The following is a 27,743-nucleotide window of genomic DNA, read 5'->3' as shown; positions in this document are numbered from 1 at the left end:
TATATAGAGCTAACAACATCCCTGTACTAATCATTGCTTCAGAAAAAAGAACGCATAAAATAATCAGCCTGTCTTATAGGGTGAAATTTTAAGCAATAGAAAACTGAGTTTGCAGAACCATAAGGGAGGTACCATTGCTTCTGTAACTACTGCAAATGGATATACATCTTGGAGGATGAACAAAGGCTGCATCAAAGCAAATAAGCATAATTGTGTGAGGGCTGAAAACTGCAGAAGACTTTTCTTCACATCAGAGAGAGAGGTTACAGCTCCAAATAAGTGAAGTAAAAGCCAAAAAAGTTATTTATTTTCAAGGGGGAGTTGAACCAATTTACCAAAGGCAGTATGAGATGTGTTGCCTGTGAAGGAAGCAGTCTGGACTCAATGCAAGGGAGCTGCCTTCGGATCCTGTAGCGGTGGGTCAATGTAATCCTCTAGGCTGCTGTGTACTTCTCAGAAAGGGGGACATCATAATGACACTTACGCAGTTACAGAGGCTTAAGTGCATCAGAAGAACAAAAGTAAGATGTTTTAAAGTGAAAACATTTCTTGCAAATCATTTTCAGCAGAGGAGAAAGTCACTATGAGGAAAAGATGCAGCTTTTCCATGCTTATACTGTTATATGTCTCCATTTTTTCCTGTTATCGTGGCTCTTGGAGTCCAGTTGGTGGAGCTGGCTGTTTGATGCAAAATGTATCTGTTGTTATGGTGAGTATGCAGAACACTATGGGGGAAAAAATTTAATTTCATGTAGGAAAAGGCTGTAATTGCATCTTTCCCTACCCTCTCATCCAGAGCAAAGTTTTATTATCAACTTCAATGAGAAGCAGGTGGATACCAAGCTCATTAGAAGTGGGGCTGCAAACAGCTGCTTTGGAAAGGAAATAGAGAATATAAAAAAGAATAGTGTTGTAAACAACAAACTGAAATATTGTTTGAGTGGGATCAATAGATGCTGGATCCAGCAGTGCTAAGGAGAAACACAGATTTCACTTCATAAAGTTTATTAGTTCTTCATTCCTTTTTACTTCCGAGTAGTAGTAATGGATTGATCAGTTGCACTTGGAAGGATGGATAGAAATGAGCTGGCTTGCCCCAACTTCAGCTGTGGGTGTTTGCAGCAATGAGAATAGGAATCTACTCCAGTTACGGTCTGGTCTCTCACCATCTGGCCTTTTGGCTCTGTAATGTGCTGACACTGCAGCATCTTTGTGAACCAGCTGGCAAACATTGCTTTGGCTTCCACCTTCCTCCCAGGAACAGAGTCTGTCAGTTTCCAGCAGTGACAGGAAAGCACAGAGCTGTACTCTAAAGCCATTAAGATGTGCTAGGACATCTCAGTTCCTAACAGGCTTTCCAGAGCTCTTGAGATGGGATATTCTCATTCTACAGCTCAGCATGTATTTTATTATTAAATATATATAGTAAAAGAATGCTTAAATGCAAAGCCAAAGCATAAGGAAAAGTTTTCATGTTAAAACACAAAGAAAAGGATGAACCTGGAGTATGCACGGTTTTGTGGGTAAGTTTTTTTTTATTTCTGCCAGTAACTCAATGTATGTCTCAGAGAAACACTATGGCCAAAATCATCATAGTAACTTCAGGCATCAAAAGACATAATCTTATTTTCAAGGTTCAGAGCATCTACAGTACCAGTTAACATGAAGATGAGCAGTACACTTTCATTTCCTCAGTAATAAATATCTCATGGGGATATTATAAAGCTTAATTAGTTAAGAGTCAAATTTCCTTCTGTGATTCCCCTAACTTCAAAGTAGTTTTACAATCTGTCAGGAGATTCATAGTTGGGAAGTATGTGTTACTGATAAAACTTTACCAACTGAACCAAGAATCTAGATTCAGCTGGATCCTAGCTCAGAGTAAATGCTTGTTTCATCCTGCCCATGAACAGGATCGTTAGACAATGCTCTCACATTGTCTATCACATGGAACTAGACTTTGAGATGCAGACAGGCTTGCTAATAACACACACAGCATTGTGCTCAAGTACTTCAAGTACTCAGTGAGGACTCTGTGCAATATTTAAATACTGTTGTTGTCATTTCACAACTGAAAAAAAAAAATAACCAAATTTTCAAATTAAGCAAGCATTTTTAGTTCAGACTAAAGGACAATTCTCTTCAGCCTCATCGATGGCATACATACAAATCTTCCTAATCAAGAGTAGTTCCGGTTTTAAAGGGTTTTTCAGGCAAAACCCAATGTCCAAGTTTTACAAAGTTTCTTCTGATGGTACTTTGTTGTCAATTTAGCTGACTAATGTCATTCACTGTATATTCTTTATCTCTATATTGTTTATCATTAGAAAAAGTGTTTTCTATTACATTAGCTAAGTACACAATGTAAATAAACATGTTTAAATCAAATTAATCGAAAGTCTTGGAACATATAAATCTGGTTGCTCAAAAGTAGTGATAACTTTAAGAGGCTGATATCATTCATTGGAATTGAACTCACTAACACAAAGAAACTGAACAATATTAGAACTAGTTGAAACTTCATTGTATCAAAATCTTGATGATGATCCAACGGCTGGAGCACCTCTCTTGGAGGCTGAGACTTGGAATTGTTCAGCTTGGAGACAAGAAGGCTCTAGGGAGACCTTACAGCAACCTTCTGTTACCTAAAGGAGGCTGCAAGAGAGCTGGAGAGGGACTTTTCACAAGGACATGGAGCGACAGGACAAGAGGGGGACAGCGTTAAGATGAAGGAGGCTAGGTTTAGATTAGATATTAGGAAGAAAACCTTTACTGTGAAGGTGGTGAGACACTGGAATGGGCTCCCCTGAGAAGTGATGAATGCCCCACCCCTGGAAATGTTCAAGGTCAGGTTGGATGGGGCTTTGAGCAATCTGGTTTAGTGGAAGGTGTCCCTGACCATGGCAGGGGAGTTGGAACAAGATAATTCTTTTGTTCCCTTCCAGCAGAAATCATTCTATGATTTTATGAAAATACAGATGTCTGTGATAATAAGGAATCTTACAGGCTGCACAACTTATGTGCTCTAGTGGCTGATACACACTCAGTGTTTTGTGCTGTTACACTGGGGGAATGCCTTTCTAAATAAAACCACACTCTGATGTTCTGAAGAATGACTGAAAGGACAAATGCAATGTGTTATGTTGGCTGTAGAAAAAAAGTGGTGTCATAATTGATGTGTGTTATGTGAGGGGGATGTTAAGAAAAGAGTCCAAACTGTACCGTTTTTCCATAATTTAGATAATATTGTAGACATAGCAGAAATATAAGTGCATTTCATGGGAGATTGATGTGACTTTCTGCACAACTGTTTAAACAGGATGTGGCATATTTATCAGAGGCCAATTTACACTAGTAAATATGATTACATTAGAGCAAATTAAATATATTTAAAAGAGGAGAAGAGAGCTTTTTCTGTGACTTTTGAAGATAATCTATTTGTTATGTTGCAATGAGTAACTACTGTGACATCAAAAAATATGAAATAATGCCAAATTTTATCTGCATCTGGGCATGGATAAGTGCAAAACAGATCTCTAGAAGCACTGGAGAAAGCAATGAAGAAACACATGCAGAAAAATATTTTTTCATTCAAAATTTTTGTTCTCACTAATGACTAAGTAAATATGTAAGTAAATATGTTGTTACTGGTGAAAGTATTGAAAAGCAAATAAGATGGAAGTAATAATCCACAGCCACAGCAGGATGCTGAGTCATTTATTATTGATAAAAACTAGCCACAGACAAAATAATTATTTAATAATTTTATCTTTTAATTGATACAGGCTGCCCTCTTCAAGTCTACTACCCTTTACTGTTTTTTTCCAGAGTGGCAGCTCTGAATTCTCTTGGAACATTCTTACCATAAAGTCTTAAAAAAAAATTAATCAACATTTTGCATAAATCAATTATTTTAATGTATTCAGTTCACTTTTTCCTTCCAGATTCTTCAGTTATTCAGAGGTAAATGTTTCATGACAGCTTCTATTTCTTGAGCTCTGTTTTCTGTCTCTGTGTGATAATTGAGGCAGTTATGATATTTCTGTAGAATACTCATTTGGGGTTATCTCTCCCTCTGTATAGTTTATGTATTTATGCTTTTCCTTGTTACCACTGAGTATCTGAAATGGTGCTAATCTGTATCTAGTGGAACAGTATACTTTATATGAGGAAATACAGGCATTTCAGATACATATCTACACTTGACACAGGTTTTCTGCAGCTTGTTTTGGCATTGTATTCCCCAAACCAGAGAGATTCTCTAGATTTTCTTGAACATGAAGCTGTTTTGAAGTCCTAAAAAACAAGAACATTTTTACAGATCAATACCTTGAATTTTGTGCACTATGCCCAGTGAGACCATTACCTGGAGCTCATTTATTTCTACTAAGACCAAGAGAGAAAAACAACAAAAAGAGAGTAAAATCCACAGTGCCTTCCCAAAGTATTCATAAAAGGAAAATTAATGGCAACATCTCACCGGAATCAAATTTATATCTCAGATTCTCTTCTTGCTAGAGAATTTATGAGGAATGTACATGGCTTGGGGGTCTCATGCTGATAAATTATGGATGGACAGAGCACAGAAAGAGCAGCAGATATTATGTTGAGAAATCGGTTTTGTTTGCAGTGTCAAGAGGCTGGGAGTGGGGTGTTGTCTTGTGCTTTTTGGAGGGGACTATTGTGAATAATCATGAGCTTTTAATAAATTTCTTGTGATGTGCAACCCTCCTCACCTTTTTATCAGATACAATTATCAGAGAGAAGTATGAAAAGGTCTGCGGTGTTGTGTGTTACAGGAAATGCATACAAAGGGTGTAGCTACCTAGAGAGTGGAGGGGAGTTTAAGGGAAATAGGACAAGCATGTGCTGACAAACCACTTGAGAAGTGAGAGGATAGGAAGGAGATGTAATTGGCCCTGAGACTCCAGAGTGCTGTACATCCAGCACAGGACATGCTGAGAAATGTAACTGGAGGGAGCCGAAAGAGGGATATTTGTGCAGACTAAGTCCTTGCATTAAGATACCAGCCTCTCTAGGGTTCCTACACGGGGGGAGAGAGAGGAACAGGAACATCAAGAAAGCAAAAGAAGCAATTCTCCTCCAAAGCCTAATTTACAGCAGGGGGATAATATATTCCCTGCTGCACTGTAACTGGCATAAACTAACCACAGTTTGTTTATTTTGATGTGGTGTTTCTGAAATTACATTAAAGTTTTCAAGTGAGTTAAAACTAAAAATTTTCCTCTCAAAAAATTATTCCTCCCAAAAAATTATTACATGTGTGATATTTAATCACACATGTATTTCTCCTGAAATATAATTTTACACAAGGAAAACTGTGTGTTGATTCTTCATGTGGGTATCCTCAGAATGGTAGAAAAATTGATGACCAAACTTCGACAAAGACCATTGAAAGTGTTTGTTGTGAGCAACATGCAGACACCCTTCTGATCCTAAATGGGCTGCTGCAGTCACCTTCTGCTTTCTGTTGACCTGTCAGAGACATATCCCACTATTATTCTCAGGAAAAGACTTATGTAAAAAGTGTTACATGATTTAACTGCACATAAAATTCACCTTGAAATAATTGTCAGGTCCCTAAGGCCAAGCCATAGGTCTGGCTCTCACCATTGGGCAGTGTGCTGCTCAGTGACAGCCTCTAACTTTGTCATGCTCAGGGAAAAGGCGTTTTGCAGGAAAGAGACAAGAGAAAGGGCATATGAAGAAATATCCTGCAGCATTCTTGGAAATGACCAATTTGATTATCTGGCCCAGCTACTGGTAATGTTTGTTCAAAACGGTGAAATATTTTATATCCTTTTTGCTGCTTTTGCATCATAATTTCCTATGGCTTCCGCAGTGCAGCAGCTGTAGCAGGTGGTAAGAAATCTTTAGCATCATGTCTGACTCTTTCCAGGTCATCCTGTAGCAATTTTTAGCAGGGCCCAGTTTGTCTCTCAGATGAAGTTTGGAGACTGAAGGGAAATTAGAAACATCTGAAAATGGATTGTCATGCTTTTCCATACAGAGTAAGTCACCATTCATCAAGTCTGACAAATCAATAAATAAAATAACCTCTCATATTATTAGAATAGTGAGTTAAACATTATTTTCAAAGTGTTTTCATTATGTTCCTACTCTAAATGTTAAAGATAATGGGCTTATATTATTGTAAGAGTCTGGGAGAGAGAAACTCATATACTTAGTGTACCTGAAAAAGCCATGCTGCTGCAGCTGCTAAAAGAAAGATAGGAAGAAGATGTCATGTACACATTTCACTTGTATAGTTACTATCTTATTTCTCCTTTTTATTTAAGAGTCTTATTTAGCTGTGTAGTGTACCCTTCTGTTCAAGACTATTACTTCCTCTTTATAAAGTGATACAAAGACTGCAATCCTAAGTACTCACTGGAAAACCCAATAAAAGAAATATTTTGGCAATTATGTACCATACTTTTTCTTAATTTGCCATTTAATAAGTAACATCATGACAAGCTGTTAACAAAATGAATTAAAGACATATGGTAGCCTCGTTGTATTTAACATATTCATCTGTCATAACATTCTGCTATCATTTAATCCATTATATCACGTTTGTAAAGTCAGTACAAAGTTTATATATATATTATTAATTATAATTTTATAATTTTAAGGCTTTTTACCATCCAGAGTACATTGCCCATATTAATATGTTTTTTGGTTCCCAAGCATTGCATTTTCTGTTACTGATAAAAAAGTCAGCATTTAGTTTTTGGAAGTTTATGGTGTACTTAATTTGTTAGACCAGTGCTACCAAAGCCTTAGAACTACAAATATATGTTACATTTGTATAATGTGAAAAAAGCAGTAACACTGAATTTATTAATTGATAAATATTATCCTCTTAAAATAAGTCAGAGGTAGCTGTGTTTCTTAACACACAGTCCTTTTTTCCTCCACTGGACAAACAAGTCTAAAAACACTATTTACATGAAGAGAAAAGTAAATTCAATTCTTATTTATAGACACATTAGCTAAAAATATAAATTTAAAGCAAATTGAATGATCGTTGAATATAAAGTCTGACAAACTGATTTCTTAAATTTTCCACTTCTCACTCCTCTTCAGTCTGGACTCAGTCATATAGGTGGTATTATTTACAAGAAAGCAAGACAGATATGCTGTGACTCTACAACTTTTCTTTGATTTTTGCCTTTGAATTGCACAGATAGGAAATACAATTTTGAGCCTCTCATTGCAAGAAGGACATTGGGGTGCTGGAGCATGTCCAGTGAAGGGCAACAGAGCCAGTGAAGGCTCTGGAGCACAAGTCTTATATGGATCAGCTGGGATTTTTCAGTCTGGAGGAAAGGAGTCTGAGAGGAGACCTTATCACTCTCTACAACCGCCTGAAAGGAGGCTGAGCCAGGTGGGGGTCAGTCTCTTCTCCTAACCGCGAATGATAGGATAAGGGGAATTGGCGTCAAGTTGGGCCAGGGAAGATTTAGACTGAATATTAGGAAAAATTTCTTCACAAAAAGAAGCATTGGGACAGGCTGCCCAGGGAAGCTGTTGAGTCACTATCCCTGGAGGTTTTCAAAAGATGTGTAAATATGTCACTTAGAGCCATGGTTTAGTGGTGGACTTGGCAGGAGCTTTTAACAGCTGACTTGATGATTTTAGAGGTCTTTTCCAACATAAACAACTCTAGGATTTTGCACAGTGTAATTGATTCAGCACTGAAGTCAGGAAAGGCAATAAAATTACTTTCGTTTTTCTCAATACAAAGGAGGTAGAAGTAATTGTAGTCTTATCATGGTACATATTCATTGTAAAAAACCCTATTAAGACTTGAGATATAAAAGATTTTGAACTTTAGGGTAAAAAGAGTTCATGCCTCTTGCTCTGCAATTGTGTTTATTGGGTATGAATGCATGCCAACTTGAACATTTCTGCCAACAGAGCAAAGACAAGAATTAGAGCACTCTGAATCTCATCAAAGAGGGGTGAGCACGCACTCCTAGTCCTTAGGATTCAGGCTGTTAGTGTCAGGCTGAGTCACATGTTTACGCACTGCCTAACTCAGTTTGAAGCACCACTGACACTTGAACAAAATTAGCCACCATCTGTAGATAAACAAAATATGAAGAACTACATTTAATTTCTTATTCTGTACTCGCTGCCCAAGATGTTTTAATGATGAATGCTCATATATTTTTCTTGTACTTAGTGTAAGAAGAGTAATGCAGCCTATTCCACTAGGTTTATTACTGTTATTCAGATTTCCTCTGGGAATGTTACACTGGAATCATCCCCTAAAATCTTAATGTTCATTGCATCTTATTCTAAGCAACTGCCCAGATGATAGCACACATTTAATATAGGCATATATGTACACACGCACCTATATATTTCTATACTCTCTATATATCTGTATCTATAACTAATACTGGAAACAAATGCATGACTCATTTCTGGTTTTCTCCCTTTAATTCTTCTTTATCTCTTTTGCCATCAGGAAGCTGTTCTGTTTCATTACTGCACTTAGAGACAAATCTACAGCCATTTGATTGGAAAAAGCAGAGTTACAGATCTCTTCTCTCAGTTCTGTCCCCTGGGCTATTTCTGCCAGAAAACTGGACAGCAGCACAGACACAGGACAGACATGCCTGGGACATCAGGGAAGAAAGAGTTTCTGTACAGTCATGGACAGCCACATGAGGGAGTCTGACCTATATCATTTTATCTACTTCAGCATAAATCATGCATTCTTTATTCAACAGCATTTAAATAATGTAGAATACATCTCTGCTCTTGTACTTGCCAGGAAAACCTCCATATAGCATCTCTTTTTTAAAATGTAAGCAATAATCTGAACAGAAGGTGGAAAACAGAAAACAGTAGGGAATGGAAGCACGGTCATTACCTTCCCCAAACCCTCCTTCCTCCTTCAGGAGAGTGAAGAAAAAGCACCTATCATGTCTTTTGTTGACTGACCTCATATCTTGAATATCACACCTCATATATTTTTCTTTCTCCAGTATAGTAAAGTGAACTGATGTTCATTATAAACACGATAATAGATGTGCATATAAATGGTCTGAGTCCTGCAAACACTGTAATCTGCGCTATTTTCAACCTCAGGCTTTTACTCTGCTTGGGGACTAAAGTGTCTAAGTATCATAGATATGTGTGTAGCAAAGTAATTTTAACAAGTTTCTCTCGTAATCGAGATCTGTGCAATTCCCACAGTAACTGGGATCTTTGGGCTGGTAATGCACTTACAGATAGAAAATAAGTAGGGCATAACCGGAAAAGGCTGTGAAAATTAATACAGTGCAGTAAAATGAAAACTTGTGCATACATCTCCTCCTCTTAACTCTGCTTGCTTTGAAGATGTCAAAAGAATTTAAGACTTGTTCCTCTGATCTTGTCGTTCCTTCCCTTTGAATTCCCTTTACAGTACCATGTACCATCTTTTCTCCCTGCTGTTTAATCTCAGTCCTCCTGATATTTAGTAAGTTGCTAGCTAACAACATGGTTCTTACATGCTCAATAGATACTTTTATTCTTTCTCCCATGCTGTCATTTTGGAGCTAGGGGACCATCATGATTATAAAATATGAAGCTGCTTGCTTTCTTCCTGCAAAACTCTTTCAAAGTTCCTCTTATTTGCTTTGTATCCAAAAAGCAAATAATGAGTAGACAAGTGGTGAAGAGAAGCATTTAATTTTATGTGTCTAATAAAACAATAAGGAAATAAATCTAAGGCAAAATATAGACAATGTAGTTAAAAAGCTCTATACACTTCCTTGTGAAAACCTTCTTATATTTTGTTACTTCACTTCCTTCATGTTGATAGAATGTAATCAAGATTCCTTTTTTTATTGATCTTTTCAAAGAGAAGAAGCCCAGCAGTAAATCCTCAGCTTTAATTTGCCATGCCTGCTTTTTCAGAAAGTACCATTTGCTTACATGCCCTGCCTAACCCTGACCACCGCTGACTGTGTGATGACACATCTTCCTTCAGTTTCTGATAATGCAAAAGCAGCCAGTGGAGTCACTGCTGGGAACCACTGGCTGTTTGACGACTACCTGTGTTATACAACAGTCTTTCACCTGACATTCTGGTCAAATCAAACAGGCTGCTTTCTGGCCAAGGAAGAAGAAAGGGCATCATTCTTTTCCTGATTTGACCATTTGCTTTTCCCTTTTTTTCTGCCACAGGAAAACTACTTGGTTTTGTTTTTGGTTTTTTTTATAAAAAAAGCCCAGTAGTGAGACACAGAAAAATATACAAAGTGAATACTAATGGGAAAACATCCGTTCTTATATTTTTAACCACACAAGTTTAATGTTTGATCCACTGTGGTGGTGAGTTCTGTTCTGTGGAAGGTTATTATCTTCTACTGTTTAAATTTAGAGTCACATTCTCAAGCTCAAAAAAGACGAACACTTCAGGCAAAGTCATATGTAAAGCCTATCATTTCTAAGTCTTTATTTTAATGTTTCTAAGATTTCACTTGTAATCACAGATTTTTGAAAAGAAAATAAATATTTGACACGAATACTTAATAGAAATTGAATTCATTACTCTTAGTAACATTAGATGAATGATGACTTATGGGTATTTAAGAACAATAAAGCAACAAAAAAATAAATCTAGAGATTAAGCCAATCTTGCCAAGAAATGTTTATTAATGATAAATAGAATCTGCAGCTCATTAGTAAATGGAACAGCAAGAAATTTTGATGTTATTTCTAAAAAATATTTTTCACTGTAAAATTCTAACATTTTCATTTAAAATTGTGACAGCTGTCTTGCAAAGGGAGGACTGAAGAGTAGATGTAGAAAAGATAATGTCGAATTGCCAAAAAAAAAGAGTTGGAATTGGATGTTAATAGGCTGGAAAAATATTGTTATGGCAGTTCTTATTTTTTATTTTGTTTCTCATGAATCCCAGGGTAATATTTTAAGATATAATTATTTTTCCACAAATATCAAGATACATTTTGTTACATATTTTAAACAGAAGCAAACCGAGTTCTGTTGTAAAATTAGTGATTCAAGGGGATTTTTTCTGCTTCTCTCTGTTAGATCAGGCACACCAGGGGTTTAATGAAGATACCCCAAGGAGAGGAGAAGGCTGGTAGGTACCACATAGAGGGTTGTCAGTAATGAAGATCTGTAGTGGCAGAGGGTCTTTGTTGTTGCTGAGTGTCATCCTGGTGGGCTCTTGGGTAAATCAGGATATTTGGTAACTATTCCTTATTAGCAAAGTCAAGCCATCATCTTACTGGGAACTGACATGGGATCTGACATGCTGCACCTTCTCATACCCTTACTAGGCTCCTAACTGGGAGTGCTAAAGAGGATCTACCTTTTCCACACAGCCTCCTTGAAGGCAGAAGCTATTTCTCTGTTAAGAGTGGACATCTGAGTGATAAGAAGGATTTCCTGAACTTCATGTAGTCATCTTCTACATGCAGACAATGAACTGCACTTTGTGTTAGCTACCTTGGGAAACTGGTGGGAAGTCAGCAAGAATGAGATGTAGACTGCAGCCCTTGGGAGTAGTAATCTAACCCCAAATGTGTCTTCCCTTGCCATTCCACCTGTACTTTTGCGATGCCACAGGATGCATTCAAAAGCTGTGGCAAAATATGGCCAGGGGATTTGGGCCCAATGGTGCTGAAGGAACTGGATCCTGGTGCTGTGGACTGGACACTGGATAGGAGGCATCTGTATCCTTGTTCCTTTGTGGTTAAGGTGCCTTTAACAGGGCCTTCAGGAAGGTTCTTCTTGGAGTTACTTGGCACTTGGATAAGGATTGCAGAATTTTGTGTGAAAAAATAGCTGTGAGCAAACAGTTGATTTTTTTTAGGCAAAAGGGCTGCTTATTTCTATAGGCTGTGGCAAAAGATAGGTATTTGTTTTCTGTTAACATGATATTTTCATGCATATGTTAATAGCAGCCATTATATAGCATTCATGAAGTTTATTCAAAGAAGTGAGAGCAAGTTTTTATAATATTCCTCACTTATATTCAGGAAATACTCAAAATCACATCTCCAGAATAATTTTTTGATATTAAAATTGCGTTTTTACTGAATATTTTTTATTTGCCCTATAGGATAATTTTAGTCTAAAAAAGCCTCATTTTCTGCATCAAATTGCAATCACACCCCGGATTTTCCCATAGGAGAATATTTTTTTCATGTAGGAACAGAACTAAACTGATCAATGCTTTCTAGAGCAGTGAGAACCTCACCCCAGCTTACAGTGAAGGACCATTCCCACAGGCTGGCATGAACAGGCTTTGCTGGTCTGTCGGCCCTAGGATTGCAGAAGAAGCCCTCAGACCTGCTGAAGAGTGCATGTGGAGTGAAGTTGTCTGATGTTGAGGTAGCTGATGACAAATGAATGTCTTCATCTCTGCAGACATTTTCAAGCCTGGCTGTGGGGCTAGCAGGGAAGCAAGAACTTGAACAATCGGCTCACAGCAGCCCCACCAGAACAAAAGACTGTTGTTAGTCCGTCTTTTTGCCTGAAAGAAAAGAGTAACATATTTATCTCAGAAAGAGTCTGAATCAATATGCTTCAGCTGAGTATCCCAGAGACAAAATTCTCTAAAGGTATATGTTTGTTTTTCTATTGTGCATTACTCTGTCAGAGAAAAAAATATTTCAGAAAAGAACAGTTATTTCCTGTCTATCCCTTCCTGCACAAAACAATTATTTTACTTTGTTCTCTACTTTTAAAGAGCTCTACAAGAGTTAATTATAAATATCTTGAAGTACATTTATTGTCATTTGAAAATGCATTCTTTTTTTGGCACTCAGTCCACTGTCAAGCTATAAAATATTAACAGTATGAGCAGTTCTCAATTGCTTTCTTGGCTTTAAGAACATGTTTTTAATTTCTGAGTAAGGGAAAGAAAACAAGTGCAAGGAAAGTTGAAGGTTTTTCCCTTAAAGAAAAAAAAAAGGAAAAAAAGGTCAAGTAAGCCATAGGAGTATCCTCCTATGATTATTCTGACATTTTCTGACTCATAATCTACTGGGTGTTCACTCACCTCTTGCAACTTGAAAGTGTCCTTGAGATCTGTAACTTCATCTACATGCCAGTCTGCCAATTCTATGCTCTTTAAAGTGGAATTTTCATTTATGTCAAGAGCTGAGCTGCATGGGGAGTAAAAGTCAGGAAATATCAGAACTTTAAAGGATATAAAAGAACAGAATTGCCTTTGATTTGACACTAAAAATTAGGACTTGAGCTATGCATGATCTGGGATCCATGGTGGGGGTTTGGACCATGGGGTTCAGGCCAGAAAAACAGAAGTAAGCTTTTTATTCCTGAGAAAATTATGTAATAGAAAAGGAAAGTACTTGTTGGGATTGCTTTCAGCTTTCTGAGTTCCAATCTGATTGAGCAGCAGTAGGAACTAAAGGGTTTAGAGCCTATAGAGTCACAAACCAGCAAGAAGGATGGCTGTGGGTCCTGCTGACCTTCCGTGGCCTGACTCTGGGGGGCGGGGGGGGGTTCTACAAAACTGAAAAATTATGATGAAGGTTTTATTTATTCTCATCCACTCTCTGTCAGTTTGCCTTTCGCAACAACTGCTTTCCTCATGTAGCCTGACTTAGTTGAAAAATTGAATGGCCCTACATGTAGCTCTGATTGCTCACAGGCAAATTATAAACTTATCAACCCAAACACAGCCTGATTAATAAAATTATATTACTGCCACAGATCCTGTTTCCAGAACCTGATCTGCATTAAAATTCAGAGTACATGACTTGGAATCTCTATCAATGGAATAAACTGCAATACTTCTTTGGAGGCTGTTTTCAGTCTTAAATTTACAATATTGTTCCATTTTTCTAATCTTCAGAAAGGTCAGTTATGAATTTGAAGTTATTGATTACACACTGAAATTCAACTCTTGTGATCCTCCCCCATTCAAAGCTTATCTTATTCTTTAAAAGGGTGTCTTTAAGTTGCTTTCATTCTCACAGGCTTGTTGCAAAAGCCTGCTTATTGTCACTGACATATACAGAAAGGTCAGTCGATGTTTGTAATGAAGATGTGCATTTATCAACGTAGGTTCCTTTCACCTCGTTTGCAGGAGGAAGGTAAACACAGGTTTCAGAAGTACAAACATCACCACCCCCAGGCCCCCATCCCCAAACAAACAAAAGTCTAGATTGTAAAATATTTCTCTTCTACAGTTGTCATCTACTGGTTATAAAGAAAATTGATGTGGGCATCCGCTCATATTCAAGCAGTATCTGGAACAGAAGGCAACTTTCTCAAACATTATTGATCCTCAAGGAACTTTGCACAGAGGTAAATAAGTTGAAGGGTTTAAATATTTTAGTATGCTATATTTCATTTCAATAACTTTAAATAACCTTCTAACTGGTCTTTACCATATCTAAACTGCTGACGACTTTCCCTGTTGAGCAATGAAAAATTAAGTTTAATGTAAATTTTAACACATTCAAACACCTGCAAGCACACACTGATCAAGTGTCTGAGAAATCATTTGTTCCTACCACTTAGTACAGAGGAGTATTTAGTCGAAACATAGTGTTACTCTGCACAAATAATTGAAAGAATCAATTGTAAATATCAGTAAGGACAGTTTTAAAATAGCCTATCTTGAGGAGTGGGTTATGTACACATCTGTAGTGGTATTTAAAAGATAAGTGGATGTGGTACTCAGGCCCATGGTTTAGTGGTGTATTTGACAGTATTAGGTTAATGGCTGGACTGGATCTTAGAGGTCTTTCCCAGCTTGAATATTTAAAAATATTCTATATATATGACCATATGAAAATATATATACAAGTCACTGTCCTGCGCATGATATGCAACAGTAACATTTTATGGAACTCTGTCTGAACATGTGACTGTGTTCTCACCCAGGTTTGGCCTCCTTCCTTTTGCTCTACCCTCTGATCCATCACTGCTTTACTTCTAACATTAAACTGTTCAAATGAGCCTCACAAAAACATGCTTGAAGAGTGAAATGACACAAATACATAGAAATCCCGAGATTTTTTTTTGTTTCATTTTCCCCATGCAGTTTTTTCACATCTGGTGTATGTGGAAAGAAATATGTGGTCTGTAACTTCAGTGTCTACAAAGCTAAGAATAAATAGAATTTGATTTTAGACCAGGGCATAATCTTTCTCTTGCCTTCTTTTGGTAAAAAATGCCATGAAATCATTAAAAAGATTCAGGTTCACAGGAACATTTTACCATTTACATTATATAGCTGAACAACTGTGAGGATGAAAAAACATCTAGCAGACTCAAAATGCATGGTTCATTTCCTTAATCTGAGAATTTTCTTCACTGAAATTTTACTTCAGTTTTAAAAATTTACCAGATTTAAGCAAACCTCATAACTGATATGAAACATTTGATTTTGGTTTGCTTGAAACTGCATAGACATGTTTCTATTTTTCTCTCTGTGGTCTTTGTCAGACTTTTTTGATCTTTGTTTAACTTCTAATTATATAGATAATAAAAAACATTCCCCTGAGAAAAATGCCTGAGTTGAATGAGCACTGTTTTATCTATGAAAATCTGCAGACTGTAAATGATGTGGGACAAAAGGAGACAGTATTAGAATAAATGTAACTTTTTGTTGTGCTGTGTCACATGAACTCTACCAAATCAGCATTCTAGAGAAGAAAAGCAGAGGAGACAGCAGTGCTATAATGCCTATTGACTGAAAGAAGAGACCAAAGTGAATTCTTCTGTCATGTTCACAGGGAAATGCTGAAAGAGATCTGGCTTGTACACCTGGGCCAGCATATTGCACAAAAACAAGCCATAAGGCATGAGGGTAGGCAGGCTCCTTATTCCTGTTTTTTTGCATACCACAAAGTTTTTTGAAATCAGGGAACTTGCAAATAATTTTGGTGCTGTCACACCCCAGTGACCTAGATTCATTCTGTTGTCTTTGATACTTGCATCCTGCTGAGTTGTTTTGCCCTTCCAGATCTTCACTCGCTGCAAATTTATATGACAGCCCTGTCTTGATCTGGATGGAGCTTCATCATTTACATCAACAGGGTCTGATAGGTTCAACTTGGACACTGTCATACTTCTCCTGTAACTGCTGCTAAGACCAAGAGGACTATTTGCATAAATAAATATTAATTAACTATTTCAGGGTATGCATCTCCTACTGCAAATTCCAGGTTAGGTGTAACCTCTATGGTTTTGTTGAAATTATTTTGTCTTAAAAGTATTATATATCTGTTGCTGTGAGGGTTTTTTAAGGCTATAGTATAAATATTTAAATATTTATACAACCTCAGTCATTTATCTCCTGTAAGAGTTTCCAAAGATCACTATCTAAACTTGATGAACAGGAGACTTGTACACTCACTGCAGAGAATTTGGTCTCTACTCCTTGAGGTCTGGCTGCTGAAGAAGTGCAGTCAGTGTTGTAGCTCCACCACCAAAGCAGCCAGGGAGAGAGGAAGGTCCGTGCTGGTCCATCTTGGCAAGGGCCATCTGATGTTCCAAGACTGTTTTAAGGCCAGGAAAATAGAAGACAAAGGCCGGAGAGGGTATTGGTTTGTGGAGACAAACAGAGATCTCAGGGAATGCCATTTCACTTGCTTTATTCATCACTTTTCTCAGACAAATGATTTTGAGAGAAACAGAGTAGAAAAGCAGATTAATCATGAGCACTTATTAGTACCCTTAACCTTGTCCTTACTCACATACTATTCCTTTGATCTTTATATCAGTGATATGCCCAAGACTGACTTCTATGCAAGAAACTAGTAAGTATTCACAGAACAGATCACTAGACATGTCAAGAGTCATAATAACAAGAATTTGAAGAATGCCATAAGATGCTGCCTTGAAAAGAACATCCATGCTTGAAAGGATAGACTGGAAACACTGCTGATATTTGGTGACACCATAAGCAGGACGCAGAGGCATGAGAACTTTCTCTGTGGTAAGTGACAAAATGCTCCAAATTGGTATTACTTGTCTAGATTTTTGTCCACTGACATGGCCTTACTTTTATTTCTTGGACAATCTCTAAAATCAAGCTTCTCAGAAATATAAATGTTGTATGGCAATGTAACATCATTAATAATGAATGCAAATTATTGAGGATACTTTGTTACTTAGTTTGAAAGAGAAAAAAAGATCATTCATTCAATCTGCATGACAATTAGAGATGGGCTGAAAAATCACATCTATTAACAGCAGCAGACCTATGGTTGTCAGGAGCAATTATTGTTAGCTTGTTTTCTCTCTTTTCTTTTGTCTTTGACTTTCTTACCAGTTATGTCCTCTAAATGCTATGAAACAAAAGGTATAATTTTCTTGTAACTCCACATTGCACTTCAGCTCAAAATCTAACATAAAATCACAACTTTCCATGACCAATTTCAAACAATTCCACTACCATAATTAGTGTACTTGTAAAGCAGTTAAGAAAAGCTGATGAAAACAAAACCAGAAAGTAGTATTTCCAAGGCAGTGGTATTGACTGATTTGTGCTATGTGTTCATGTTCAGTGTGTTCTTGTTTCTCTGTTCATTTTTCTTCCCTGCTGAAAGTTTTGCATCTATGATAAAACTAGTATATTTAGACCTTGATGACAGACAAAGTGAGAAATGAGAGTAAGAAGAAAGAGGCCTGCAAAAGGCTCTAATTCAGCACATTCACATCCTATGTTAAGGTTTGAAAATTTACAGGAGAATTATTTAGTTTTCTTCCACGAATCTTAAGGAGAACTTGAAATTTTAAAATGCATATATAATACTAAGACTATTTTAATACATCAAAAGCAGTTTATAGGTCAACATTTGGGAAAGCAAACATTATCTTTAATGCTTCTTCATATTCATAGTTTTATCTGGGTTTTTTTATGTTGCTAATGACTTTAATCATCTGAATTTAATATATGGGTTCAATGGACAGAATAACCATATTAGCATAATTAAAGTATGTGTATAATGTAAGAGCTATAATGATTGTGCAGTACCAGCCTGAGGCTAAATATTTTTTTATTAGACATGGTGTTCAAAAGACAGCACTACTTACTTCACAGTAAGCAATCCTCTGCAGCTATTACTGCATTTCATGGACAAACTCATTGACTGTTCACAAGTGCAATTCTTTTGAAAATTATTTATATGGCAGATTGCAATGTTTCTACATTATTGAAATAATTAAATTTATCTAAATGTTTCTGGAAAACCTGGGTGCATTTCCTTCTTTTTTAAGGTGGAAATACTTATAAACTTAGTTCCCATTCCAATGGAGTTCTGATTGTTACTAGTGAAATCACCATACCATCTTGCTTCAAGCACAGAGAAGATACAGTAACACACATCAATCAGGAAACAATAGTTGTCAAAATGTTAGCAGCAAAAAAAATTGCATTCCCTCTGATTCTTCTAGAATCTTGACATTTGACCTTACAATTTTATGATCAATATTTTCTGTTCACCACTGCTTAAAATAGAAAAGGGATGTGATGAGAGCAATGAAAAACAAGTTATAAAAAATTATGTACTGATTAATATTAATATAGTGCATAAAATCACCTAGAATTAAACAGTTTCTTATGGCAAAGCTGTTTTGCCGTGCATGAGAAAGGTCAAGACAATGACTCATTGGGAAACTGGCCTGTCCTGTAACACAAGCAGTTGCACCAACATTAGTCTTTAGTCAAATGCATAATACTCTGTTCCTATCTAATCCAACCTGTAAGACTTTCCATTTCATCTACAAAACATTTATCTACACATTGGTTATGTAGTTTCAAACAGGGCAAAAGTATTGGCCTTCAAGCCAAAGGATTAACTCACAGAAACTTCACAAAAGCCAATCTCACAAAGTTAGAGAAAATTAAGTTCACAGTGTCACAAATATCTGGATCTTTCTGGCACAAGAGACAGAGACAAAAATATCTCAAATCTTCATTTTAAAAAACTGCATTCTGAGAAGCAACAATGCTGGCAAAAATCTGGAAGAACGCTTGAGGACTGGAAGAAGGCAGTGAAGATAAAATCCACATCAGCTTTGGCAAGGGCAAGGAACGGGGACTCAGGGCGCTGGTGTACAACCAGCTTGGTGAGAGCCAGCAGCGTGCTCAGGTGACCAGGGCCAGTGGCTACTTGGCCTATTTGAAGAATAGTGTGGCCAGCAGGACCAGACTGTCCCCCTGTACTCTAGAAAAACATATCCTGTGAGGAGTGACTGAGGGAACTGGGGTTGCTTAATCTGGAGGAAAGGAGGCTCAGGGGGAACCTCCTTGCTCTCTGCAATTGTTACTTCTCTACAGTTTCCATGTTGCTTCCTACCTGAAAGGAGGCTGTCTTGAGGTGGGGTTCAGTCTCTTCTGTCAAGTCTCATGTGAAAGGATGAGAGAAAATAGCCTAAAATTGCACCAGGGGAGGTTCAAATTAGATATTAGGAAAACTTTTTTTTCACTGAAAGATTGGTTAGGCACTGGAATAAATTGCCCTGGGAGGTAGAGAAATCTCTGTCTCTTGGAAGTGTTCAAGAGGCATCTGGATGTGGTGATGTGGTGATATGGTTTAGGGTTGATTATGGTAGTGCTAGGCTGAAGGATGACTTAGGTGATCTTGAAGGTCTATTCAAACCTTGATGATTCTATGATTTAAACTATTTTACATCTTTATAAACTCCCTACTTCAGTGTCTCCATTTCCCTGTTGAGAGAAGTGAGTGTTTCAGTTGTGTGTAGTATCTCTATGCCTGGACAACATTCCTTGTCTGCTAAATATATTTGGAATAAAAAACCCCAAATATTTGGTACTAAAAAGAGAAATCATAGGTGAAAAGAAGTGTTTTTCTAGGATGTAGTAATGGATCAAGATATCACTTTGCCATAGGTCAAGTATAACAGTCTATAGAATTTATAGGTCAAAAGTGAGTTAGGTGTCAATTTCTCTGTAGATTTTTCTTATCCTATACATTGTTTAACCGTGGATTTCAGTCTTGTATTATCTTTAATATGACAGAAAAATACTGAATCCAATAAACTGGCTTAGAAAAGTGTGTGTTAATATCCAATCCTGCTCAATTAAGCCCTGCAGAAAAAAAGTTCTCTTTTAGAGAGAAGATTTTATTTTTTATTACAGATTTTTTTATTATTATTATAGAAACACTGAGATTTCCTTTGGCAATCCCCTATTTTCTAAAGGAAAGCAAATAAGCTACAGACAGAAAATACAGAAGTATTTTCTAAACATCCATGAAAGTCAAGTCAAATTGGATTTGTCTGAAATGCCTATGGTAATTGTGATTAAACAGAATACTTAAAAATAAAAAGAAAGGTGGATTTTTGGTAGAAAAACATTAAAAACACTGCACCAGCACTGTTATGAATGTCTTAATCCCTAGTCAGGGTTTTTTTAACTTCATTTTAGTGCTTTTTTTCTAGCCATGACTCAGCTGCTGGGGATAATATTGGGGTGAAAAATAGTTTATCTGGCTTTGAAAGATTCATTTGGACAAATCTTATCCTCTCCAAAATCAATTACTACGTTTTCTATTGTCTACTGAATAATACATAAGTGGCCCAAATGTAATTCCACTGATGTCTGGTGATTTCTTCATTCCTGCAAAGGAGATTTTGTTTTTCACTTTAACAGCTCATGATTTATATTAGTGAATAGATTGTTTCTTGGTCCCCAAAGACTCTTTACAAACAACTCTGGCCTCTCTGGCCACACACTTCTATCCTTATCTATTGTTACAGCAGGGCATTAACATGCTCAAACAATGGTTCATAGGCACCAGTGTTGCAGCAGAAACGCTTTTATGTGGTTTGGTTGAAAGCTTTTTTCTGAGGGATAATTATATTCCTAGACATTAACAAGAAAGAAAACGAAATTACACTTTATTGAAATACAAATTAAAAAATTGGAGAGAGGTACTGCTCAATAGTAGTTTGCTTCCAATAAAATGTAAATTCTGCTTCACTAAACCACATATTTTCCATAAATTACTGACCCATCCTATATCAGAAGTAGATTCTTCAGGTTTTTCAGTTTCTGGTTAACTCATTTGGTGTCATGGAGATTTCCAAGGATATTGTCTCTTTTTTAGGAAGAGATGCTCTGAATAATCACAGTCTACATACCCAACACTGAACAAAAGATTAATGCTTAGTCAGTTTTCAGACTAATCAGTAAACTGGAATCAGGTGTCACAACGTTGGTGACACTGTGCTTGAACCATGTCTCAGAAGATTTAACAATAGCCAACTTAGACAACTCACTGTGCAGTAACACCAAAGGACATCAAAATGCTGGAAACAACACAGCAATCAAAGGGGTAAGCTAGTTGAAGAAATTTAGTGAAGATGTGGGAGTGCCTTAAATCCTATCCTGCCCCAGAATTTCAGCATCTGCCTCTAGTCTGTGGGAGAGCTGTATTCACTTTCCTGCTGTTAGGATTTCACTAAATAATTATTGCCTGTCATACAGGCAGTACTTGCTTAAACAGCTGGAAGAGTGGGAAGACATTTTCAGTTTCTGTATATATTACCAACATAATCATGGCTGCAGCAAGGCCCATGGGGCTTTTCTCTCTTCGCATAATTTTTCTTTATTAAGACTTATGATACTTATCAGATGTATTGATATGATAACCATTAAGAGCTTGTTAATAGCTCACTAGAGTTATGTTCCATAAGAATCTGACAGAATTATTATTTATTAAAGTGATGCAAAATCCTTGATAATGCAATTTATAAAATAGTGAAATCATTGTCTTTGAGTGGTGGGTGAAAAACAGTGCCAATAATTAAATTCGAAAGATGGCTATCGGAAAACTTAACAAGTTGGATAATTTGCAGCTCCTTGTTAAGTGAAATCCTTGATTAACATTTCCCAGTTAGCTGCCAAGAGCATTTATAAGGTTCATTAGAAGAGGCCATTCAGAGTAAGAATATACTGACAAGCGAACTGGAGAGAGTATCATAGAATTTTGGTTTTTTTTCAATATCTATTTGCATAAAAAAACAGATCTACCAACAATGCAGTACATTTCTGAAAAATTACAGCAGGAATGGAATAGCTCCTCCCATCAATACATGTGTGAACACACACAGAGGAGATTATCTAGCTGTCCTTGTGGCTATAAAATATTCAAGCTTCAATAATGGTTCACTGGAAAAAGATTATACCAGTGTTGTCATGGCCCCAGCAACATAAGAAAATAAGTAGTCTAACTTCTTGTGATTAAGTTTAGGAAGCTGATGTCCAACCCGATAATGCAATTTATGTGTTATGTCCAGAATTTATCTGTCAGTGGATACATGTGTCATTGTAACTGGTCTAGTTTTAAAATAAATGTTCAAAAAAAGCTAAGAGGAAACATCCATTACTTCACCTCTGCCATTACTGCTTAATGTTATTAATTTTCCCTCTAACCAGATTTGCATTGATTTTATGATGGAAACCAGTATTATATCCTTCCTCTACATTTAGTTAAAAAAAAAAAAAAATACAACTTTTTTTTTCTTGTGTTCAAGTTGCAGAAAGAAACTTGGATTTTCTTGCCTGCAGATGAACTAAAGCACATTCTTGAACATCTTCTGTTATTTATACTTGTCTTTATTCACCTGTGCCAAAGATTTAATTTTAATGAAACCTTCTTCATTCATTACATAAAAAATGTTGTTTTAGTGGTTTTCTTTGAACTAAAAGTCATAACCTTTTTTCACTGTAGATGAACGAACAGTTCATCTACATGATAAGCATATACATATAAGCATTCATGGAGTGAATTGCTTATATGATAAGGAAATGGTTTTAGTCCAGTGTCTAAAATGAGACACAAGAAAACAAGAAAATCAACAAAGGGGAAAATCTACTTTGCTATAGTTCCTTTTATTTAAGCACAGAAATAATTACTATAGGAAATATTAATAGCATAACATATCCTTTTGAGAGCTGCTTTATCATTCAGTACTCTGTTTATTGAAGGAGTTGAACAATTTTGTTCACCACATCCAAGCACTTTATCTATGATAAATGAATGAGAGCAGGGGTTTGGTCTCATGAGATACTGACTGAGGCTAAGCCTAACTGAACAGAATGACACTGTTGCTGTCATGTGACAAATTTTATTTAACTGGCCCAAGTGAAAGAGAGAAGTAAATAGGAAGCCTGCACATTTTTCTTTTAATATTTTTTAGTTAAATTACAGAAATCAAAAACAAACCTTTACTTGAATTAAAAGGTTAAGCAAAAAATTAAGGAAGTTAGTAAATGATTGCGTAATGGAAAATGATGTTTTGTCTGAAAGCATGCAACCCTTTTCAGCCGATGACCATGTTCTGACACACCACACACAAGCAAGGGAAACAAGGCAGATTTAGGTTGAATTTAAGCCTGACAAAATAGCATGTGACTGATGGGGATCAGGAATTTGTTCTGTGACCGTCATGTGCTTTCTCTTCTCCATTAAAATTTGTGTCTGACCACGCAAAGTTCTTGGTATATTGTAGAGCCAATGTAAAACTGAACAGCTGAGCTGACAGCTGAGGACTGGCTTCAAAGGGTCTACCAGTCAGAGGTGTTTCAGGAAGCTGCTGCTCTCCAAATTGCTTGTTACAAACTCTCAGCTGGTTCACCAGAGTAGCTGGGATTAGCACATGCTGATAGTCCAGTGTGGATTCATGTCATGGAAAAAGCTGTGAGCTGCAGAAAACTCTCCCAGCACCCCAGACAAACTTTCAGGTTCTGCTAAGAAGGCCGGTGTAAGACAAACACTGTCCTCCCCAGTAACTGCTACAAAGAGGCATGGTTTTCACAACAGCTGTACACAAAAAGTCAGAGGAGGAAATGGGAAAAAATTCTAAGTTATAAAATCTAGATATAAAAATCAGCATTTGAGGCCATAGGAGTGACAAGTTATGTGAAATATTTGGGTTTGGATAAGGGCAAGAGAACTGAAGACAATATCTCCAAGGGCATAATTAAGAGGTTGTGAACACAATGAGAAGTCCTGTAAAACACAGCCAGAGATCCAATTTGTCATCTCCAATTGTCATCTCTGTGGAGAACATATGAGGCAGCATGATTTACTTCATAACAGAGCTTTTGCAAGGGTTGTTTGGAGCAGAAACTTCTCCCAATCCTATTGGAACAAGGAAAAAACACACCTTTCTGTACTCAAAGCCATAAAGTACTGATAAACAGCTCTGCAATTGTTTAGACAAGAGTTGAATTTTGACTGAAGACCCTGCACACCTTGGGGTAGAGGAAGAAAATATTCACAGGTATTGGCCAATAAATCTTTCATGTGTCTAAAGCTGATGGTTTGTGAGAAAGTCTGAAAGAGGGGCTGTCTAAAGCTGATAAAGTGCACTGATAAAGGATTCGCTTCCTATGTATCTAGGAGCTAAACCCAAAAAATAATTATTTCACAGTCTTGAAGGTATCTGGTGTACTGTCCAATAAAATATGATGAAATTCAAAGAGTGAAAATATTCTTTTTTCATTTCACTGAAAGGGAGGAATCACTAGCATATCAAATATGACAAAATGCAATGAATATGTTTAGGAACTGACAGAAATCTCGGAAAAGTATAATGAGAAAACAAAAAACGTGAAAGAATTCTAATAATCTCTCTGGATGCAGGTAAAAAGTTAATTTGTTGACTTAGTGATTAAATACTGCTTTTGCACATTTCATTTGTGGAGCTGAAATTAAATTTTTAAGTATAGAAATATAAACACAAATGTATAAATAATTGTATAAAAGAACTTAGGTTTCAAGAATAATTTTTGTCAAGGCATTATTTTATTCAGTTAATATTTGACTTTAATTTAAACCTACATTCCAATATAAAAATATGATTCCCTGAGGAATTAATATTTTATTTAAAACAACTTCATTAAAAACTAAGATCTTAAATACAATATGTATTACCAAAATGAGAATCAAAATTGAGAAATGCATTATAGTTAGCTAAGTATGCTGAATCACATCCTAACATCAAATTGTCTTCCATGTATTCAAATAGTTCGATTCTACTGCTGACATTTTATGTCCTTTATAAGTTTGGTGAGATTTTATGTCCTTTCTAAGTTTGGTGGGGTTTTTTAATGTTAAAACATACAGGCAATTTTATTTAGTTCACTTTTTTATTCATTGGAAATTAGTTTGAAAAAAATTACTTTTAGAATAATATATCTTTTCCTGGGGCTTAAAAAATAGATCTCAGAACTAATCTGGGTTGTATTTTCTCATCTATATTTGCATTTCCTCTATGTAGCCTTGGGGTTTTTCTAAGGCTGTTGGGAATCAACTTTGATAGACCATTGTACCTCCTATAACCTTTTTGTAGTTTCTGTCAATACAGAATGAAAGACTGGAACTTGTATTACCTTGCACAATTTTAAAATTAGTATTTCAAAGTTAAAAACACCAAGGCAGTTGATATTATAAAATACAATCTACTTTTCCCTTTCAATTAATAGCAGCTATTTTTGAACTTCTTCATATAGCTTTCAGGGTATGGAGTAAATAGATCATTCTCTATGAACTTTTATGTAGAGTCAGTTTTACCTTCAGATGTGAACATATGAATAATATTCAGTGAGACTACTAGTAGGATGAAGAATGCTTAGTGCTAGTGAGGATAGCAAAATTATGCCATAGATATGAACTGGAAATCTTAATTCATGGTCAGAACCACTTTTATTTTTCATGTAATCAAACTGTGCCTGAAATAAACTTGCTGACTAGTAGAAATAACTAGTAAAATCTCCTCATTAAAGAGTTGCTTATTTGCGTCAGTTGCGCTGAGGGTGTTCTAAGGGGCTTTCTGTTTTGTGAGTCAAACTTGAAACATAGCACAAGGGTATAAGCATGTAATTAAAAGACAGTTATGTATTATTTATTGTAAACTGATATTAACTATGAAATCAAACTGAAAACCTTTATATAGATGCCATACTACATTAGGAAATCAAGGGTTTGGTTTTCACAGGATTAGGAGAGACCTAAAAGTACTGAGATACTATGGCAGGAGATATAGTCTGAGTGGTGTTTGAGCTTCATTATCCTGCTGTAAAAAAGTAATTAAGTTTGAACTTCACTACCCAGAAAACAGAGCTAAATGCCTGTCTTCCCCATGCTGTGTGAGAACTGTAACAGATGGAGGAGAAAAGACAGGCAGGCAGCATTCCTCTGAGGCTTCTGACTTTTGTATACAAGCTAGGTACCTTAGTGATCGGCACTTGAGACCGGTGTCTCAATATGGGAAAATCTGAAAATCTTTACCATGGAGAGGTTAATGCCTGAAAATTTTGAGACTCAGTTTTGAATCTGAGTAACCAAGATCCATTTTAAATGGCCTTTAAAATCATTTAAGGAGACAGAAATTGGAAAAATACCCCCAAATGGTGCAGAATTAATGATTCTGGAAATGCTAGTACGCATGAGTAATTGTATTTGTCATCTTTAGAGGACAACAGAATCATGCTTGTGTACAGATGCATTATGCCTATGATTTTTTGTATTCTTATGATCTTAAGTAATCCTTAGATGAAGGTTCAGCTTGGAAAAGGAAAAAGAACATATTTTCATGCAAGAGCTAACACATTCTTGGCTCAAAATGTTGTGTCAGATCAGATTTCACATTTCAGATAGTTCACATGGGACAGTTACTTTTATCACAGAATCTGTTTGTTTCCTTAAAATGTTTCATTCTGTTACCTTACAGTCTATAAAGGCTTTAAGACTTACTGTGACACATCCTTTACTTTCTGTATTCGGTTATGTAATCATTGTTTTTTGCCACTCAAGAAGAAAAGTATTTGCATTTATTATGTAATACTTGTGGTTTTGTTTTGCCAAGTGCCATAGAATAAAATCACCAATTTCTCTGAGTTTAAGAGTACATCCTTCAGTTTAAGAGTAGTTATACAGCTATCACTGTAACAATGTTATAACACCACCCCTAATAAACCCTCACTATAAAGAAACCAATATTTCATTGGTTTTGTTTAGAATATTCTTGTATGTCTTTGCTGACAGGTTACTGGTAGTTGAGCTTCTCAAATTTCCATCTTTCTGGCCAGTTTTGTTTTTTTGCCAAGTCCACCACAGTGTTTGCGTTCTAACAAAACATGGGGAAAAAATTCTTTATTACATGTGTTTGTAATTAATCTTTTTGTCAGATTAGGCCTCTTTGTTTGTACATCTTAGTTTTCAAGAAGGTATTTTCACCTTGAATTAACTCCTATTTAAACATCAATTCTGTTTATATTTTAAATTTCAATTTCATGTGTAACTATGTTTAGCATCCAGAACACTGTCTTCTAAATGATTGTGCACATTGGCATACTTTGAATTATACACAGCAGAAATGAAATTTCTTCATCTTTTCTGGCAGGGAGGTTTTTGCACTCTTTTTTTTTTTTCCACTACCTAGTGTAACTGTCTCTTGTCAGATGTTCTGTGGGAAGGTAGTTTTGGTTGTTATGCCAGATGTGATGATAGTAAATTATGGAATTACAGCAAATTTACATATGAAGAGGAAGGACACAGCGTGTCTTCTTCCTGACAAATTTTCTCCTGCAAATCAAGAAGGTACATATGTAATCTTGAAGTTGTACACAGCTGATGCAGAAAAAAACCTATGGGAAAGGGAGAAAGTGATAGCTCTTTTAAATAACAAAACCTAGCTTTTCAATCCTTTGTGTTTGAAAAAATATTGCATG

General features: G+C 36.2%; 1 long non-coding RNA gene across 1 annotated transcript in view; it reads left to right on the top strand.

The window, feature by feature from the left end:
• The first annotated feature begins 1,108 nt into the window (after window positions 1-1,108).
• Window positions 1,109-27,743, top strand: part of LOC147653052 (uncharacterized) — a 40,129-nt gene continuing 13,494 nt past the window's right edge. Inside the window, exons 1-5 of the long non-coding RNA XR_015287042.1 lie at window positions 1,109-1,523; window positions 12,425-12,618; window positions 14,215-14,332; window positions 15,769-15,842; window positions 16,759-16,973. This is a non-coding gene — a long non-coding RNA (uncharacterized LOC147653052). The remainder of the gene's footprint in view (window positions 1,524-12,424; window positions 12,619-14,214; window positions 14,333-15,768; window positions 15,843-16,758; window positions 16,974-27,743) is intronic.

The sequence above is a fragment of the Cyanistes caeruleus genome, chromosome 5, assembly GCF_971803275.1.
Source record: "Cyanistes caeruleus chromosome 5, bCyaCae1.hap1.1, whole genome shotgun sequence".
NCBI lineage: Eukaryota > Metazoa > Chordata > Aves > Passeriformes > Paridae > Cyanistes > Cyanistes caeruleus.
The sequence above is the reverse complement of the archived record's forward strand: the minus strand, read 5'-3'. Positions and strand labels throughout refer to the sequence as shown.